Here is an 18,695-nt window from a genome sequence, read left to right as displayed (position 1 = left end):
TGATGCGTGCAGTTTATCAAAGCAACAAACAAACAATCGGAAAATCCCCGTTACTGAGGTGGCTAACCATGATGCGTGCAGTTTATCAAAGCAACAATCAAACAATCGGAACATTCCCGTCGTATCAATTCCTAGATATGGTCGTAACTATACTAAATGCACTGGGCATAATAAACACAACATTATTAATATTGCTACTACGGATAATTTGATCAATAACTCCCTAAAACAGCCCACTACCTATAATATAGGTTTTTTAAACATAAGATCATTGTCTCCTAAAACGTTGTTAGTTAATGATATCATCAGAGACAACTATCTTAACGTCATCGGTCTCAGCGAATCCTGGCTTAAACCAAACGACTTTTTTGCGCTAAATGAGGCATGTCCTCCTAACTTTACACATGCGCATATTGCCCGTCCGCTTAAAAGGGGTGGGGGGGTCGCACTAATATACAACGAAAACTTTAACCTTAGTCCTAACATAAATAATAAATATAAATCGTTTGAGGTGCTTACTATGAGGTCTGTCACACCGCTGCCTCTACACCTGGCTGTTATCTACCGCCCCCCAGGGCCCTATTCGGACTTTATCAATGAATTCTCAGAGTTCGTTGCTGATCTAGTGACACACGCCGATAATATAATCATAATGGGGGACTTTAATATCCATATGAATACCCCATCGGACCCACCGTGCGTAGCGCTCCAGACTGTAATTGATAGCTGTGGTCTCACACAAATAATAAATGAACCCACGCATCGCAACGGTAATACGATAGACCTAGTGCTTGTCAGAGGTATCACCGTTTCCAAAGTTACGATACTCCTGTATACTAAAGTATTGTCCGATCATTACCTTATAAAATTCGAGGTTCAGACGCATGTTCGTCAAACTAATAATAATAATAACTGCTATAGCAGCCGCAACATTAATACAGCCACAACGACAACTCTTGCTGACCTACTGCCCTCGGTAATGGCATCATTCCCAAAGTATGTGGGCTCTATTGATAACCTCACTAACAACTTTAACGACGCCCTGCGCGAAACCATTGATAACATAGCACCGCTAAAGTTAAAAAAGGCTCCAAAAAAGCGCACCCCGTGGTTTACAGAAGAAACTAGAGCTCAGAAATTATTATGTAGAAAGCTGGAACGCAAATGGCGCACGACTAAACTTGAGGTGCACCATCAAGCATGGAGTGATGGTTTAATAACTTATAAACACATGCTTACCTTAGCTAAAACTAAATATTACTCAAATCTCATCCACCGTAATAAAAACGATCCTAAATTTTTGTTTAGTACGGTAGCATCGCTAACCCAACAAGGGACCCCTTCCAGTAGCTCCACCCACTCAGCTGATGACTTTATGCAATTCTTTAGTAAGAAAATTGAAGTCATTAGAAAGGAGATTAAAGACAATGCGTCCCAGCTACAACGGGGTTCTATTAACACTGACACGATTGTATATACGGCGGATACTGCCCTCCAAAATAGTTTCTCTCGTTTTGAGGAAATAACATTAGAGGAATTGTTACAACGTGTAAATGGAATAAAACAGACAACATGTTTACTTGACCCTCTTCCTGGGAAACTGATCAAGGAGCTCTTTGTATTATTAGGTCCATCAGTGCTAAATATTATAAACTTATCACTCTCCTCGGGCACTGTTCCCCTAGCATTCAAAAAAGCGGTTATTCATCCTCTTCTTAAAAGACCTAACCTCGATCCTGACCTCATGGTAAACTACCGACCGGTGTCTCACCTTCCCTTTATTTCAAAAATCCTTGAAAAAATTGTTGCGGAGCAGTTAAATGAACACTTAGCGTCTAACAATCTATGTGAAACCTTTCAATCCGGTTTCAGGGCAAATCACTCCACGGAGACAGCCCTCGCAAAAATGACTAATGATCTACTGCTAACGATGGATTCTGATGCGTCATCTATGTTGCTGCTCCTCGATATTAGCGCTGCTTTCGATACCGTCGATCATAATATTTTATTAGAACGTATCAAAACACGAATTGGTATGTCAGACTTAGCCCTGTCTTGGTTTAACTCTTATCTTACTGATAGGATGCAGTGTGTCTCCCATAACAATGTGACCTCGGACTACGTTAAGGTAACGTGTGGAGTTCCCCAGGGTTCGGTCCTTGGCCCTGCACTCTTCAGCATCTACATGCTGCCGCTAGGGGACATCATACGCAAATACGGTGTTAGCTTTCACTGTTATGCTGATGACACCCAACTCTACATGCCCCTAAAGCTGACCGACACGCCGGATTGTAGTCAGCTGGAGGCGTGTCTTAATGAAATTAAACAATGGATGTCCACTAACTTTTTGCACCTCAACGCCCAAAAAACGGAAATGCTGATTATCGGTCCTGCTAGACACCGAACTCTATTTAATAATACAACTCTAACATTTGACAACCAAACAATTAAACAAGGCGACACGGTAAAGAATCTGGGTATTATCTTCGACCCAACTCTCTGCTTTGAGGCACACATTAAAAGCGTTACTAAAACGGCTTTCTTTCATCTCCGTAATATCGCTAAAATTCGCTCCATTCTGTCCACTAAAGACGCTGAGATCATTATCCATGCGTTTGTTACGTCTCTCCTCGACTACTGTAACGTATTATTTTCGGGTCTCCCCATGTCTAGCATTAAAAGATTACAGTTGGTACAAAATGCGGCTGCTAGACTTTTGACAAGAACAAGAAAGTTTGATCACATTACGCCTGTACTGAATATACCTTTATATGCATATATACATACATATATACCTATACTGGCTCACCTGCACTGGCTTCCTGTGCACTTAAGATGTGACTTTAAGGTTTTACTACTTACGTATAAAATACTACACGGTCTAGCTCCATCCTATCTTGCCGATTGTATTGCACCATATGTCCCGGCAAGAAATCTGCGTTCAAAGGACTCCGGCTTGTTAGTGATTCCCAAAGCCCAAAAAAAGTCGGGCTACAGTACTCTGGAATGCCCTCCCGGTAACAGTTCGAGATGCCACCTCAGTAGAAGCATTTAAGTCTCACCTTAAAACTCATTTGTATACTCTAGCCTTTAAATAGACTCCCTTTTTAGACCAGTTGATCTGCCGTTTCTTTTCTTTTTCTTCTATGTCCCACTCTCCCTTGTGGAGGGGGTCCGGTCCGATCCGGTGGCCATGTACTGCTTGCCTGTGTATCGGCTGGGGACATCTCTGCGCTGCTGATCCGCCTCCGCTTGGGATGGTTTCCTGCTGGCTCCGCTGTGAACGGGACTCTCGCTGCTGTGTTGGATCCGCTTTGGACTGGACTCTCGCGACTGTTGGATCCATTGTGGATTGAACTTTCACAGTAGCATGTTAGACCCGCTCGACATCCATTGCTTTCCTCCTCTCTAAGGTTCTCATAGTCATCATTGTCACCGATGTCCCACTGGGTGTGAGTTTTCCTTGCCCTTATGTGGGCCTACCGAGGATGTCGTGGTGGTTTGTGCAGCCCTTTGAGACACTAGTGATTTAGGGCTATATAAGAAAACATTGATTGATTGATTGATATATGTAGTATCTAGTAACATTCACAATAACATGTAATATATACATGATGTAAGTACATATGTAGTATCTAGTAACATTCACAATAACATGTGATATATACATGATGCAAGTATATATGTAGTATCTAGTAACATTCATAATAACATGTAATATATACATGATGTAAGTATATATGTAGTAACTAGTAACATTCACAATAACATGTAATATATACATGATGCAAGTATACATGGTATCTAGTAACATTCATAACATGTAATATATACATGATGTAAGTATATATGTCATGTAGTAACATTCATAATAAATATGTAATATATACATGATGTAAGTATATATGTAGTATCTAGTAACATTCACAATAACATGTAATATATACATGATGTAAGTATATATGTAGTATCTAGTAACATTCACAATAATATGTAATATATACATGATGTAAGTATATATGTAGTAGCTAGTAACATTTACAATAACATGTAATATATACATGATGTAAGTATATATGTAGTATCTAGTAACATTCACAATAACATGTAATATATACATGATGTAAGTATATATGTAGTATCTAGTAACATTCACAATAACATGTAATATATACATGATCTAAGTATATATGTAGTATCTAGTAACATTCATAATAACATGTAATATATACATGATTTAAGTACATATGTAGTATCCAGTAACATTCATAACAACATGTAATATATACATGATGCAAGTATACATTTCACATAGTAACATTAGGTTCCAGTCATCATAGTAATTTATGCAATAATGTCGTGATGAGGTCGCGACTTGTCCAGGGTGTACGCCGTCTTCCGCCCGATTGTAGCCGAGATAGGCACCAGCGCCCCATGTGACCCCAAAGGGAATAAGCGGTAGAAATAGATGGAAGGGATGGATGTCATGATGAGTACGCACACAGCCACACATATCTCGGGGAAACCCCTTACTTGGTTAATAATTAGGTCACAAGATGTAAATCAGGATTATTCAACTTCATCTTGAAGAGGGCCTCAGTTTCAAGAGTTCAGGGGCCCATGGGCCAGACCTGAAAAAGTGGATGTTTGGTCAGAAAGTGCCTCCGCAGGTTAAATTCCTTTGAGACTGTGTTGACTTCACTACAAAGTAAATTCATTGACTTTCACACATTATTCTGCCCTCACTACTCCTTTCCAACGTGTGCAGCTGGACTAAGGCGGGGCAAACTTTTTAGCTCAAGGGCCACGTTGGCTTCTGAAATTTGACAGAGGGGCCGGGCGAGCACATGATGCATTTCAAAGCATATCTGGTGGAACTAAGAGTAGGTTTCTCAAACATGGGCTAATTTCATCCTCATACATCTATTTTCAACAACATCCAAGAAACACAAACATGGTCTTAAACACTTCCATTCTTTTTTAAGGGCAGCAGTGTTGTTGATCACCTTTTTTGCCACATCTTGTGTTTTAATATTTGGCGGGCAGGATTAAAGGGAGCACGGGGCCGTAGTTTGCCCACCCTTGAGCGAGACAGTCAAAAGCACGACAAAACAGAAGCTCCAGAAGTTCTGTTGAGGATTGATGTAACTTTTCCTCCATTTTATTTCTTTACACATCTTCCTTCATTTAGGTTTGTAAGACTGAAAATATAAACCAACATTAACATGACAAAAGTATAACATCCATTGTGTATTTTACAGAAATAAAATATATTTAGTACATCCAATGATACAATAAACAAAAATGTTTACACATAGAAATTACACTACATTCACAAAATGTTTGTAATGTATTTTACTCGTTTTTAAATCCTTACGTGGTCTTGCCCCACCTTACTTCTCTGAGCTGCTCCACCTCTATGCCCCCACCCACTCCCTCAGGTCAGCTGATCAGCTGATACTGGAGGTAGCGCAAGCTTCAAGGGGACAGGGCCTTCTCTGTTGCGGGTCCCAAACTCTGGAAGCATGTGAGACAGGCCTCTTCTTTGGCTACTTTTAGGACCCTTCTTATAGCCCATTTTTATTTACTGGCTTTTAACTTAGCATGAGACTTTAAACTATTTTTTACATTTTTAGCTACTTTTATCTAACACATTGTTCTTAGGATAATTTTTATTTGCTTTTTCAATGTGGATTTTACCTCTGTTTTAAAAGTTATTTTTTAGTCTGTCCTCTGCCTCCATTTTTTTGTGGTGTACAGCCCTTTCTTCTTCAACTGTGCTTCATTTTAAAGGGCTTTATAAATAAAGTTGGTATGGTATGATAAAAAAGAATGCAAAGAAGATCACAGACATGCTGACACACAAGGTCACTACCCCAGCAGCTGGCCAACTTACAGCACCTCGGAATACCTTACAGTACTAGGCGGCCACAATGGACGCGGGGACTAGGCCCCGACCAAGACTGACACCCGGTAGGGATGGACAGTGGGACCCAGGAGGTCCAGAAACGCAGCCCGGAAGCAGTAGCCTGAGGCTAAGTATTGACAGCTAACAGGAGTTGGAAGAACAAAAAATGTCTGTACCAGTTGACACAGGGAATAAACACTTGTGTTCCCAACTAAACATCCAGATGTGCACGCCTCCGACAAGGCGGGAAACAGGACTGTGGTCTCTCCTGCTGAGAGGCACCAGGCGGCGGAAGATCAGCAAAGTCCTGCAGACCTTTGGCATCCAGTTGTTGTCGACAACGAAACCAACAGACAGAATATTTCAATATTCTTGACAAGGATGTCACCTTACAGACAATCTTGTATCATTTTACAACTGACTAGGACAGTATGATGCTGTATCAGTATCATGCAGCAGTGTTGTTCAACCTTTTTTGAGCCAAGGCACATTTGTTCATTGAAAAAATGCGGAGGCACACCAGCAGCCGAAATCATTCAAAACAGAAACTCAAGCTGACAATAAAAAGTGTTTTTTGGATATGACTTTAAAGCATAAGCAAGCATGCATGACTATAGCTCTTGTCTCAAAGTAGGTGTACTGTCACCACCTGTCACATCACACCTTGACTTATTTGCACTTTTTGGCTGTTTTCCTGTGTGTAGTGTTTTAGTTGTTGATTGTCATGTCATGTACGGCTGTTCTCTGTGGACGCCGTCTGCTGCTCCCACACTCTGTAAGTTTTTGCAGTTGTCCAACGTTCTGTTTTTGTTTACTTTTCAGACAGTTCAGTTTTAATTTAAATTTTGCAAAGCCTTCCCTAAGCTTCAATGCCTTTTCTTAGCTGCACTCACCTTCCGCTTATTTTTGGTTTAAGCATTAGATAGCTTTTTACCTGCACGCTGCCTCCCGCTGTCGTCTGCCTATTTGGATCACGACAAACCATTTTTCCCAACATCTACAAAGCAATTATCTACCTGCTGATATGGAAGAGTATTACACGCTTACTCTGCCGAGCTCGAGACAGCACCGACACTCAACAACGGCACATTATTTGCGGATTATAAAAACTGGTTTGCAAAAAATATTTTTAACCCAAATAGGGGAAATGACAACATCCCCCACAGCACACTAGACAATATCTCATGGTACACTAGCGTGCTGCGGTCCAGTGGTTGAAAAACACTTACATACAGTATTCAAACCTTGCTTCAAAAAGCTGTGCGCTACAAAGTGTGCTCATTAATCCTGACTTCCTTATTTGGATCAAAATTAACTAAATAAATCAACACTCATTCATGCTTGTTTTGTAGGTTGAAGTGTTTTATTTATTGTTATTTATTGTTATTATTATTTATAGGGGCGTGGCGCAGTGGGAGAGTGGCCGTGCGCAACCCGAGGGTCCCTGGTTCAAATCCCACCTAGTACCAACTTGGTCACGTCCATTGTGTCCTGAGCAAGACACTTCCCCCTTGCTCCTGATGGGTGCCGGTTGGCGCCTTGCATGGCAGCTCCCTCCGTCAGTGTGTGAATGTGTGTGTGAATGGGTAAATGTGGAAGTAATGTCAAAGCGCTTTGAGTACCTTGAAGGTAGAAAAGCGCTATACAAGTACGACCCATTTATCATTTATTGTGCTCCTGACTTCATGTTGCTGATCAATTTGAATTGATTATTTGTTCAGATTATTCGGTTTCATTTTTCAGTATCAAATGGTTCAAGTCGGTCAAAAATTAAACAACAAATGGAGCTGTTTGGCCACAATACCCAGCAATATGTTTGGAGGAGAAAAGGTGAGACCTTCAATCGCAGGAACACCATGCCTACCGTCGAGCATGGTGGTGGTAGTATTATGCTCTGGGCCTGTTTTGCCGCCAATGGAACTACTGCCTTCCCAAAGGTGTGGACAATGCTGAAGAAACAAGTCCATGTCAGAAAAGCAACACATTTAGCTGAACTGCTGCAATGTTGTGGTGAAAAATGTAAGCAGAAGCTTGTGGATGTCTAGCAAAAGCGCCTTAATGCAGTAAAACTTGCCAAGGGACATGTAAGGAAATATTAACATTGCTGTATGTATACTTTTGATTGCTCACATTTTCAGTAGAGCCATAATAAATTCATAAAAGAAGCACACTTCATGAATGTTTTTTGTGATCAACAAGTATGTGCTCCAATCACTACATCACAAAAAATAAGAAATGATTGGAAAGTCCAGACAGCCATGACATCATGTTCTTTACAAGTGTACGTACACTTTTGACCACGACTGTAAGTTAGAACTGTACGCTACTTTGTATCGGAAATGGCAACAGTGGAGGATGCATGTGCATGTATGAGCCAGTCGGCCCCACAAAAAGAGGATAGAGAAAAAGAAGGAGCTTATCGACTGCAATGGAGGACTTGTGCAAAGCTCTTGGGGTAAATGTTGACCATATATGGATAATCTGCTGATGTCACCACTGGGGAAAAAGGTCACAAATTGGGCCAAAATTCAAAAAGCTTGTTTAGAGGAAGTATGAAGGAAGGCAACATTGTTTTATAAACATCTTTGCAATACCTGCATGATTGGATGTCACATTTTCAGGACTTAAGCGGATCATAAATACACAATAATTTTTTCTTGGCATGCTTTAATGTTAATACAATGTTATGCAGGAGGTGTACTTATCACTTTTTTTGTAGCATGAAAATGTGGTATGCAGGCTTCATCTAGTGCTACGCCAAAGAATCACTTCATTCAAGTAGTGTTTTATTTTCCCATGTTCAAAGTGGGTGTGGTGTAACAGTGGCCATTATTAGGGTCCTTGGAGTCCTTTGCCATGGGCCAAGGACCCTATTGAAACTGCTGTGTTTTATTATTATTCCGCACCTACACGCTGTAATTTGACCCCCTTAACATGCTTCAAAACTCACCAAATTTGACACACACGTCGGTATAGCAAACCTTCCCAACATATTATCAACCAATCCCCCAAAATGAAAATTGCGCTCTAGCGCCCCCTGGGAAAAAATTACAGACAAAACTGCATGTAACTTCTGTTAGGAATGTCATAGCGACATGAAACAAAAACTCCTATGTAGGTCTGACTTAGACCCAATTTTCATACACCCACTTCTTTCAGCAAAAATCTACAGGAAGTTGGCAAAAACCCCTTCAAAATAAAATGTGCGCAAAAAAATGCAATTTTTGCGTCTTTGCGCTGTAATTTGACCCCTTTAAAATGCTTCAAAAGTCACCAAACTTGGCGCGCACATAAGGACTGGCGAATATTGCGATCTAATGAAAAAACCAAACCCCAAAACTCAAAATGCGCTCTAGCGCTATTTTTGAATAAAACACTGAAAAAACTGCTCCTAGGAAGAAAACACAGACAAAATTGCTTGTAACTTCCGGTAAGAATGTCAGAGAGACATGAAACAAAAACCTCTATGTAGGTCTCGCTTAGGCCTACATTTCATAGATTGACAACCCCCAACAAAAATCAACAGGAAGTTTGCAATCTCCCCTTCAAAACAAAAGTTTTGTAAAAACCGGTCACCTTTCTTCAAACATTATCTCCTCTGAGTGCGTTTGTTGTTTTGGCTTCAAACTCGCACAGGAGAGAGATTGAACCCTTTTGTTTAAAAGTATAGAACAGAGTTTTGATAAGTTCTCAGGTTTTGATTTTACGCGCCTTCAAAGAACCCCTGTGCAAAGTCTCCTAAAAAATGTCATTTTTGCCTCTTTGAGCTGTTATTTGACCCCCTTAAAATGCTTCTAAACTCACCAAACTTGACACACACAGCAGGTCTGGCAAAATCTGATGAAAAAACCTAACCTCAAAACTCAAAATTGCGCTCTACCGCCCCCCTAGGAATACAACACGGACAAACTGCTCCAAGGAAGAAAACACAGACAAAACTGCTTATAACATCCGGTAAGAATGTCAGAGAGACATGAAACAAAAAACACTATGTAGGTCTCACTTAGACCTACATTTTAATAATTAACATACTTTAGCAAAAATCAACAGGAAGTTTGATATTTTCACTTCAATACAACAACTGCATTACTTTCACAATGCATTAGATTCTCAAAATAGTGGCTCCAAGGCGTCTTCTAACGCTTATCCGGCCGTGGGTCTCGGGGGCAGCAGCCAAAGGAGGACCCAACCAACGCTGCTTGCAGCTTTAATTATTAAATGTACTTGTTAAATGGCCATACCCTGGGAAATGGGCATTTGCACAGCCACACTCCTACACCCATCCCACGCCTTGGCCTCCCTTAAACCCCCCTGGGGCGATGGAAGGATGCAGCGTGCTTTTAATGGCAGCAGCCTGCTCCCTGAGGCCACACTTTTTGTTGCAAGCTCTGTGTAGCTTTTTTTTTGACTCAGTCTGGAAGGGTTCAGTCTGAGATTGACTTTTTTTTACTCAACTTACCCGCTAAATCACCACCAAAAATCAATATCAACTCATCCCGACCTGCATCTAATCCACACTCACAGGACACGTCATTAGGTACACCGTATGAGCTCCAATATCAGAGCTGTACCAAAACTGCTGAAAAGACTCAAAGTGGGTGACAGTAGTGCTAACTATTTGTCTTTTCACAATGTTAATGATGGAATGTATTGTTTCCTTGGGCTTTTGATTGCAACAATGTGCTCAGTATTGTGGTTGCTGTTTGCGATGGTGTAGAACTGCAAAACAAATCACTGCATATTGTTTTGATTGAGGGTTTCTTCTTGAGAAATTGTGGCCGTGCTTGTCGGTGAAGTCTGCAGAAAGTGAAATAACTGCCGACACCGAGTGTTGAAGCGTGGCAAGCGTGAAAAAACCCAATAGATTCAAATAATTTCCATGTTCATTTTGTTTGCTATCCTAAGCCGTTAAAAGGCTTCTCCAGGTAGACAAACATACCCTTTCCACCAGGATCAAGCTTAACTTCCATCCCTGTTGCATGCTTGCCAAGCCAGAAAAGACAGTGGATTATAGGATTCTTTCAGCAGTAAGGAGGGCTGGCTCAGATGCTGGTCTCCCAGAGGGGGTTGTGGACTTTGGACAGGAGCAGTGCACAGGTTCATGGTGTCCCACAGCCTGCTGACTGTCCCAGGGTCAAAGGTCCCGCCTGTTTACACACGCTTTGGCAACTGACCACCAAACTGAGCATTGCTAATGTACTTACACATTATGGGTGTTGATGGCGAGATGGTATCATGACGACTAGAACTCAGTACTTATGAATGACAGACATAGGTGTTGATGGTGAGATGGTATCATGACTACTAGAACTCAGTACTTATGAATGACAGACATAGGTGTTGATGGTGAGATGGTATCATGACAACTAGAACTCAGTACTTATGAATGACAGACATAGGTGTTAATGGTGAGATGGTATCATGACTATTAGAACTCAGTACTTATGAATGACAGACATAGGTGTTGATGGTGAGATGGTATCATGACAACTAGAACTCAGTACTTATGAATGACAGACATAGGTGTTAATGGTGAGATGGTATCATGACGACTAGAACTCAGTACTTATGAATGACAGACATAGGTGTTGATGGTGAGATGGTATCATGACTACTAGAACTCAGTACTTATGAATGACAGAGATAGGTGTTCATGGTGAGATGGTATCATGACTACTAGAACTCAGTACTTATGAATGACAGACATAGGTGTTGATGGTGAGATGGTATCATGACTACTAGAAATCAGTACTTATGAATGACGGACATAGGTGTTGATGGTGCGATGGTATCATGACTACTAGAACTCAGTACTTATGAATGACAGACATAGGTGTGGATGGTGAGATGGTATCATGACTACTAGAACTCAGTACTTATGAATGACAGAGATAGGTGTTGATGGTGCGATGGTATCATGACTACTAGAACTCAGTACTTATGAATGACAGAGATAGGTGTTGATGGTGAGATGTATCATGACTACTAGAACTCAGTACTTATGAATGACAGACATAGGTGTTGATGGAGAGATGGTATCATGACTACTAGAACTCAGTACTTATGAATGACATAGATAAGTGTTGATGGTGAGATGGTATCATGACGACTAGAACTCAGTACTTATGAATGACAGACATAGGTGTTGATGGCGAGTTAGTATCATGACTACTAGAACGCAGTACTTATGAATGACAGACATAGGTCTTGATGGTGAGATGGTATCATGACGACTAGAACTCAGTACTTATGAATGACAGAGATAGGTGTTGATGGTGAGATGTATCATGACTACTAGAACTCAGTACTTATGAATGACAGACATAGGTGTTGATGGAGAGATGGTATCATGACTACTAGAACTCAGTACTTATGAATGACATAGATAAGTGTTGATGGTGAGATGGTATCATGACGACTAGAACTCAGTACTTATGAATGACAGACATAGGTGTTGATGGCGAGTTAGTATCATGACTACTAGAACGCAGTACTTATGAATGACAGACATAGGTCTTGATGGTGAGATGGTATCATGACGACTAGAACTCAGTACTTATGAATGACAGACATCGGTGTTGATGGTGAGATGGTATCATGACTACTAGAACTCAGTACTTATGAATGACAGACATCGGTGTTGATGGTGAGATGGTATCATGACTACTAGAACTCAGCACTTGTGAATGACATAGATAAGTGTTGATGGCGAGTTAGTATCATGACTACTACAACTCAGTACTTATGAATGACAGACAGAGGTCATTTTCTATATCGCACAAAGACAAACCCGTGATATAGCGTATATATCGATATAAAACGCCCAGCCCTAATTGAAATAACAATGAGTTGGTCTTAAAATAATAGCACAGTGGCAAAAATTCACCCTTTTGTTTGTCAAAACATCCAGAAAGTTCCTATTTTTTCCCTTTGTAAAGACAAATATGTATATAGCTCTCTTGGTGTAACAATGGCTGACCAGATCTAGTTCTACAATGACTCCTCAGCCACGTCTGCACTGCGTGAGAAGACTATCTGCTCCATCTCACATGCTTGAGACTTTCAGACTTGAGCTCAGCATCAAACATTCCACAAATCAGCTTTGAAGGATCCTCTAATGCCATGTTCTTCCAAAGTCCTAATATGGTGCTCAAGGAGGCCAACAATCTTCTCTAAAATAGGCACTTTCACATCAAGTCTATGGCAGGGGTGCCCACACTTTTTCTGCAGGCGAGCTACTTTTCAATTGACCAACTCGAGGGGATCTACCTCATTTATATATATCATTTATATTTATTTATTTATGAAAGAGACATTTTTGTAAACAAGTTAAATGTGTTTAATGATAATACAAGCATGTGTAACACATATAGATGTCTTTCTTTCACAAAGACAAGAATATAAGTTGGTGTATTACCTGATTCTGATGACTTGCATTGATTGGAATCAGACAGTAATGATGATAACGCCCACATTTTCAAATGGAGGAGAAAAAAAGTTGTCCTTTCTGTACAATACCACATGAAAGTGGTTGCTTTTTGGCATCTAATTCATCCAGCTTCCATACACTTTACAAGAAAAACATTGGCGGCAAATTCCGTAGCTTGCTTGATTGACATTCACGGCACCCGAGGGTCTTGTGAGATGACGCTGGCTGCTGCCACTTCATTATTATGAAAAAATGACAGAGAGGAAGGCGAGAAACACTTTTTATTTCAACAGACTTTCGCGCCGTCCCTTCCGTCAAAACTCTAAAGGCCGACTGCACATTTCCTATCTTCACAATGAAAGCCCTGCTTCATGCTGCCTGCGCTAACAAAATAAGAGTCTCGGAAAGCTTTCTGAGGGATCGCTTGTGCACGCCACTTTTCCGAGACTCTGTATTTAGTTAGCGCAGGCAGCATGAAGCAGGGCTTTTATTGTGAAGATAGGAAATGTGCAGTCGGCCTTTAGAGTTTTGACGGAAGGTACGGCGCGAGAGTCTGTTGAAATAAAAAGTGTTTCTCGCCTTCCTCTCGGTCATATTTTCATAATAATGATCTTGCAGCAGCCAGCGTCATCTCACAAGACCCTCCGGTACCGTGAATGTCATTTAAGTGACGTCTTGGTGAAGATTGATGATTACTCATTTTTAGGTCTATTTTTTTTAAAAGCCTGGCTGGAGATCGACTGACACACCCCCCGCGGTCGACTGGTAGCTTGCGATCGACGTAATGGGCACCCCTGGGTTAGAGTGTACGCCCTGACATCGGTAGGTTGTGAGTTCAAAGCCCAGCCGAGTCATGCCAAAGACTATAAAATCAGGACCCATGATCCAACCGTTGATGCACTCAGTATCAAGGGTTGGAATTGGGGGTAAATCACCAAAAATGATTCCTGGGCGTGGCCGCCGCTGCTGCTCACTGCTCCCCTCACCTCCCAGGGGGTGATCAAATGCAGAGGACACATTTCACCACACCTATTGTGTGTGTGTGTGACAACCATTGCTACTTTAACTTAACATAAACGGCAGGTTTTAAGTTTCATGTGGGTCAGGGAGGAGGAGCCACAGTCCCCCTTTACTGTGAACCTCTTGCTTGGCCCCGGCATGAACCGTTTGCTTGCCTAACAGACGCATTCAAAACAGCAGTTTCTTTCATTCCAAAAAAAAAAGCAGCTCATTTTAATACTTGGAAAACTCATCACGCGGGCCGTAAAAAACCTGTTTGCAGGCCGTACGTTTGACACCCCAGTTTTAGGGCATAAAAAACCCAAATCAACACACCATGAATGCAACTGCAATTGCAACTAAGGCCCCGTTTACACTGCACACCAAATCTGATTTTTCAGCCCTCACGTGAGACAGATTTTTTGTTGCCAGTCTAAACGCTCCAAAGAGCTTCTAATCCAGGGGTGTCAAACTCAAATACAAAGTTGGCCAAAATGTTAAACTGAACAAAGCCGCGGGTCTAGGTTGCACAAATTAACCTTTAAATAGGGACCCAAACAAGTTTTGCATTGAATATTGAACAAGCGAGACTTATATAACTATATAGTGACGTGCAAAATCAAGTTTCAAATAATACTAATAATTTAAAAATAGCAATGGCATATCAAATCAAATTGAAATAGAAATTGAATGCCTCTTTTCTATTTGCAGCCTTCTCAGGTAAATATCAAAATAAACTTTTCCCACAGGCTAATAATAAATGTTTATATTGTAGCGTCCAGGAAGAGGTAGTGCTGCAAGGGGCTCTGTTGTTTTTATGTTGTGTTACAGTGCAGATGTTCTCCCGAAATTTGCTTGTCATTCTCGTTTAGTGTTGGTTCACAGTGTGGCGCATATTTGTAACAGTCTTAAAGTGTTTTATACGGCCACCCTCAGTGTGACCTGTATGGCTGCTGACCAAGCTTGCATTGCATTACTATGAGTATTAGCGGTGAATGCGGTGTTACAGCGACACCGCCGCTGTATAATGCCAGCGGGCCAGCTCTAATGTTAATTTGACATTGCCTCAAGGGCCAAATGAAAATACACGGCGGGCCAGAGTTTGACACCCATGTTCTAATCGGATCTTTTGGCATCAGATTCAGGCTACATCAGGAAGTAGTCCAGAATCCCATTAAAATCTGATCTTTTCCAAACACAATGCGACCTGAATCAGATTGTTTTGTTTGTCATCTTTGGGCGAGCTACGTTGCTCGCGTGGCTTGGAAAAAATCCCATCTCCAAAAATGTTATTTGTGCCACTTAGGCCTACAGTGTAAACCTGGTCTTAGGACCTGATTTACAAAAGGTTTGCTTGTGCTAAAACACAAAGCTGATCTACTAAACATGTGCAGAATAAGGTGTGCAATCCATTTTGTGCTTCTGTCTCCACTCACATGCTAAATGTATGTCCTTCATTAAAAGGATACCAGGAGGAGAACATGTAAATATAATTATTTACTGATTTATCAACACTCATCACCTTTTTGCCGGCACTATTTAGAATTTTATTTAGCACGTGCAAACTGACACGGCTGCAGGATCAGAGCACACACACACACACACACACACACACCTACACAGCGCTCGGTTGGTAGAGTGGCCATGCCGGCAACTTGAGTGTTCCAGGTTCGATTCCGGCTTCCGCCATCCTAGTCATTGCCGTTGTGTCCTTGGGCAAGACACTTTACCCACATGCTCCCAGTGCCACCCACACTGCTTTAAATGTAACTTAGATATTGGGTTTTCACAATGTAAAGCACTTTAAGTCACCAGAGAAAAAGGGCTATACAAATATGATTCACTTCACTTTTCAGGAATGTGCTTATATAACCGTATAGCTCCTGCTGGTTCAACACATGGCACACAGGTAGGAGCATCCAACATGTCGTCGTACGTAGGCCAAATCCTCTTTTACATCAGGTGGTCTGCACCACTTTCCCGTTGCACAAGCAGTCTTGGTAGATCACACACAACACGCCCAATATGTCATTTTCTGCCTGGTATTTGGATGTCAGTCAATCAGGCTCTTATCTGCAAATGACTATTTGATAACGAAACAAGATCATCCATCCATCCATCCATTTACTACCGCTTGTCCCTTTTTTTGGGGTGACGGGGGCCCCTGGAGCCTATCGCAGCTGCATTCGGGCAGAAGGCCACATACACCCTGGACAAGTCGCCACCTCATCGCAGGGCCAACACAGATAGACAACATTCACACTCACATTCACACACTAGGGACCATTTAGTGTTACCAATCAACCTATCCCCAGGTGCATGTCTTTGGAGGTGGGAGGGCCTATCCCCAGGTGCATCACTTTGGAGGTGGGAGGGGCTTATCCCCAGGTGCATGTCTTTGGAGGTGGGGGGGCCTATCCCCAGCGCATGTCTTTGGAGGTGGGAGGGGCGTATCCCCAGGTGCATGTCTTTGGAGGTGGGAGGGGCCTATCCCCAGGTGCATGTCTTTGGAGGTGGGAGGGGCCTATCCCCAGGTGCATCACTTTGGAGGTGGGAGGGGCCTATCCCCCGGTGCAAGTCTTTGGAGGTGGGAGGGGCCTATCCCCCGGTGCATGTCTTTGGAGGTGGGAGGGGCCTATCCCCCGGTGCATGTCTTTGGAGGTGGGAGGGGCCTATCCCCCGGTGCATGTCTTTGGAGGTGGGAGGGGCCTATCCCCCGGTGCATGTCTTTGGATGTGGGAGGGGCCTATCCCCAGGTGCATGTCTTTGGAGTGGGAGGGGCCTATCCCCCGGTGCATGTCTTTGGAGGTGGGAGGGGCCTATCCCCCGGTGCATGTCTTTGGAGGTGGGAGGGGCCTATCCCCACGGTGCATGTCTTTGGAGGTGGGAGGGGCCTATCCCCCGGTGCATGTCTTTGTAGGTGGGAGGGGCGTATCCCCAGGTGCATGTCTTTGGATGTGGGAGGGGCCTATCCCCAGGTGCATGTCTTTGGAGGTGGGAGGGGCCTATCCCCCGGTGCATGTCTTTGGAGGTGGGAGGGGCCTATCCCCCGGTGCATGTCTTTGGAGGTGGGAGGGGCCTATCCCCCGGTGCATGACTTTGGAGGTGGGAGGGGCCTATCCTCAGGTGCATGTCTTTGGAGGAAGCCGGAGTACCCAGAGGGAACCCACACAGAACAAGCAAACTCCACACAGAAAGATCATGAGCCCGGGATTGAACTCAGGACCTCCGTATTGTGAAGCACATGTACTAACCCCTGGGCCACCGTGCTGCTCAGCGTATTTTTAAATATCAACAACAATATTTATTATGGATTCTGAGGTATCGGAAATTGGTAACGTATTGGTTGAAATGTGAATGGTACTCTTCCCTTCATAAACACGCATACTCTGCTGTTGTCATTTCTAATACAAAGTAGCGTAAAGTTGTAATTCATCTGTCAGGATACTCGCTATGGAAGCACTAAAACGGGGAGACGACATTGTCAAAGTGGAGGCACGTAACAGCCACAAGGCGGCTTTAAAATGGCGTGTTAGACATCATCTATGCACCATTACATGTCATGTAGACCACAAGGAAGTCTTTACATGTAGACACAAATCCTAATATGAGCCTTTAAGGGTGGGGAAAGGTTGCATTTATTATTGATGTTGGCAGCAGTTGAGTGAAGCGGCCCACGTTTAATGAGGTGACAATGGAAGGCCTGTGCTGTCGGGGCGAGACCGTCCTGGTGCGCACACAAACACGTCGGGGGATAACAAGAAGAGGAAAGAGACCAGAAGGTGCTTTTGGCGGAGATGATTTGCAGATGTGAGGCCGCTGTGTGAACATCTGGAGCTCAATGCACCGCAGCCCACCCACTGTGGCTTGTCGAGGTGTGTGTGTGTGTGTGTGTGTGTGTGTGTGAAATCTTTGATCGCATTTCATACTCCTGTGTTTGTCCATGTAAAGTCCTCTTTTTGATAGTCTGGCCTGCAAATGACAAGAGGACTGCACTAGACAGCATTACGAAAAGCAATGTTGCAGCAGGGGTGTCCAAACTAAGGATACAAGACATCATGAGTTCATTAATGCACTATTTTACAACTACTGTGCCGTGGGAGATGATCTCATTTCACCTATTTGGGTAATTTTAGTCTGCAAATGACGAGTTGTTGTTGAGTGTCGGTGCTGTCTAGAGCTTGGCAGAGTAACCGTGTAATACTCTTCCATATCAGTAGGTGGCAGCAGGTAGCTAATTGCTTTGTAGATGTCGAAAACAGTGGGAGGCAGTGTGCAGGTACAAAAGTGTCTAATGCCCATCCATCCATTTATTTCTACCGCTTATTCCCTTTGGGGACGCTTGTGCCTATCTCAGCT

The sequence above is a fragment of the Nerophis ophidion genome, linkage group LG10 (assembly GCF_033978795.1).
Source record: "Nerophis ophidion isolate RoL-2023_Sa linkage group LG10, RoL_Noph_v1.0, whole genome shotgun sequence".
NCBI lineage: Eukaryota > Metazoa > Chordata > Actinopteri > Syngnathiformes > Syngnathidae > Nerophis > Nerophis ophidion.
This window is presented reverse-complemented; position numbering follows the sequence as displayed.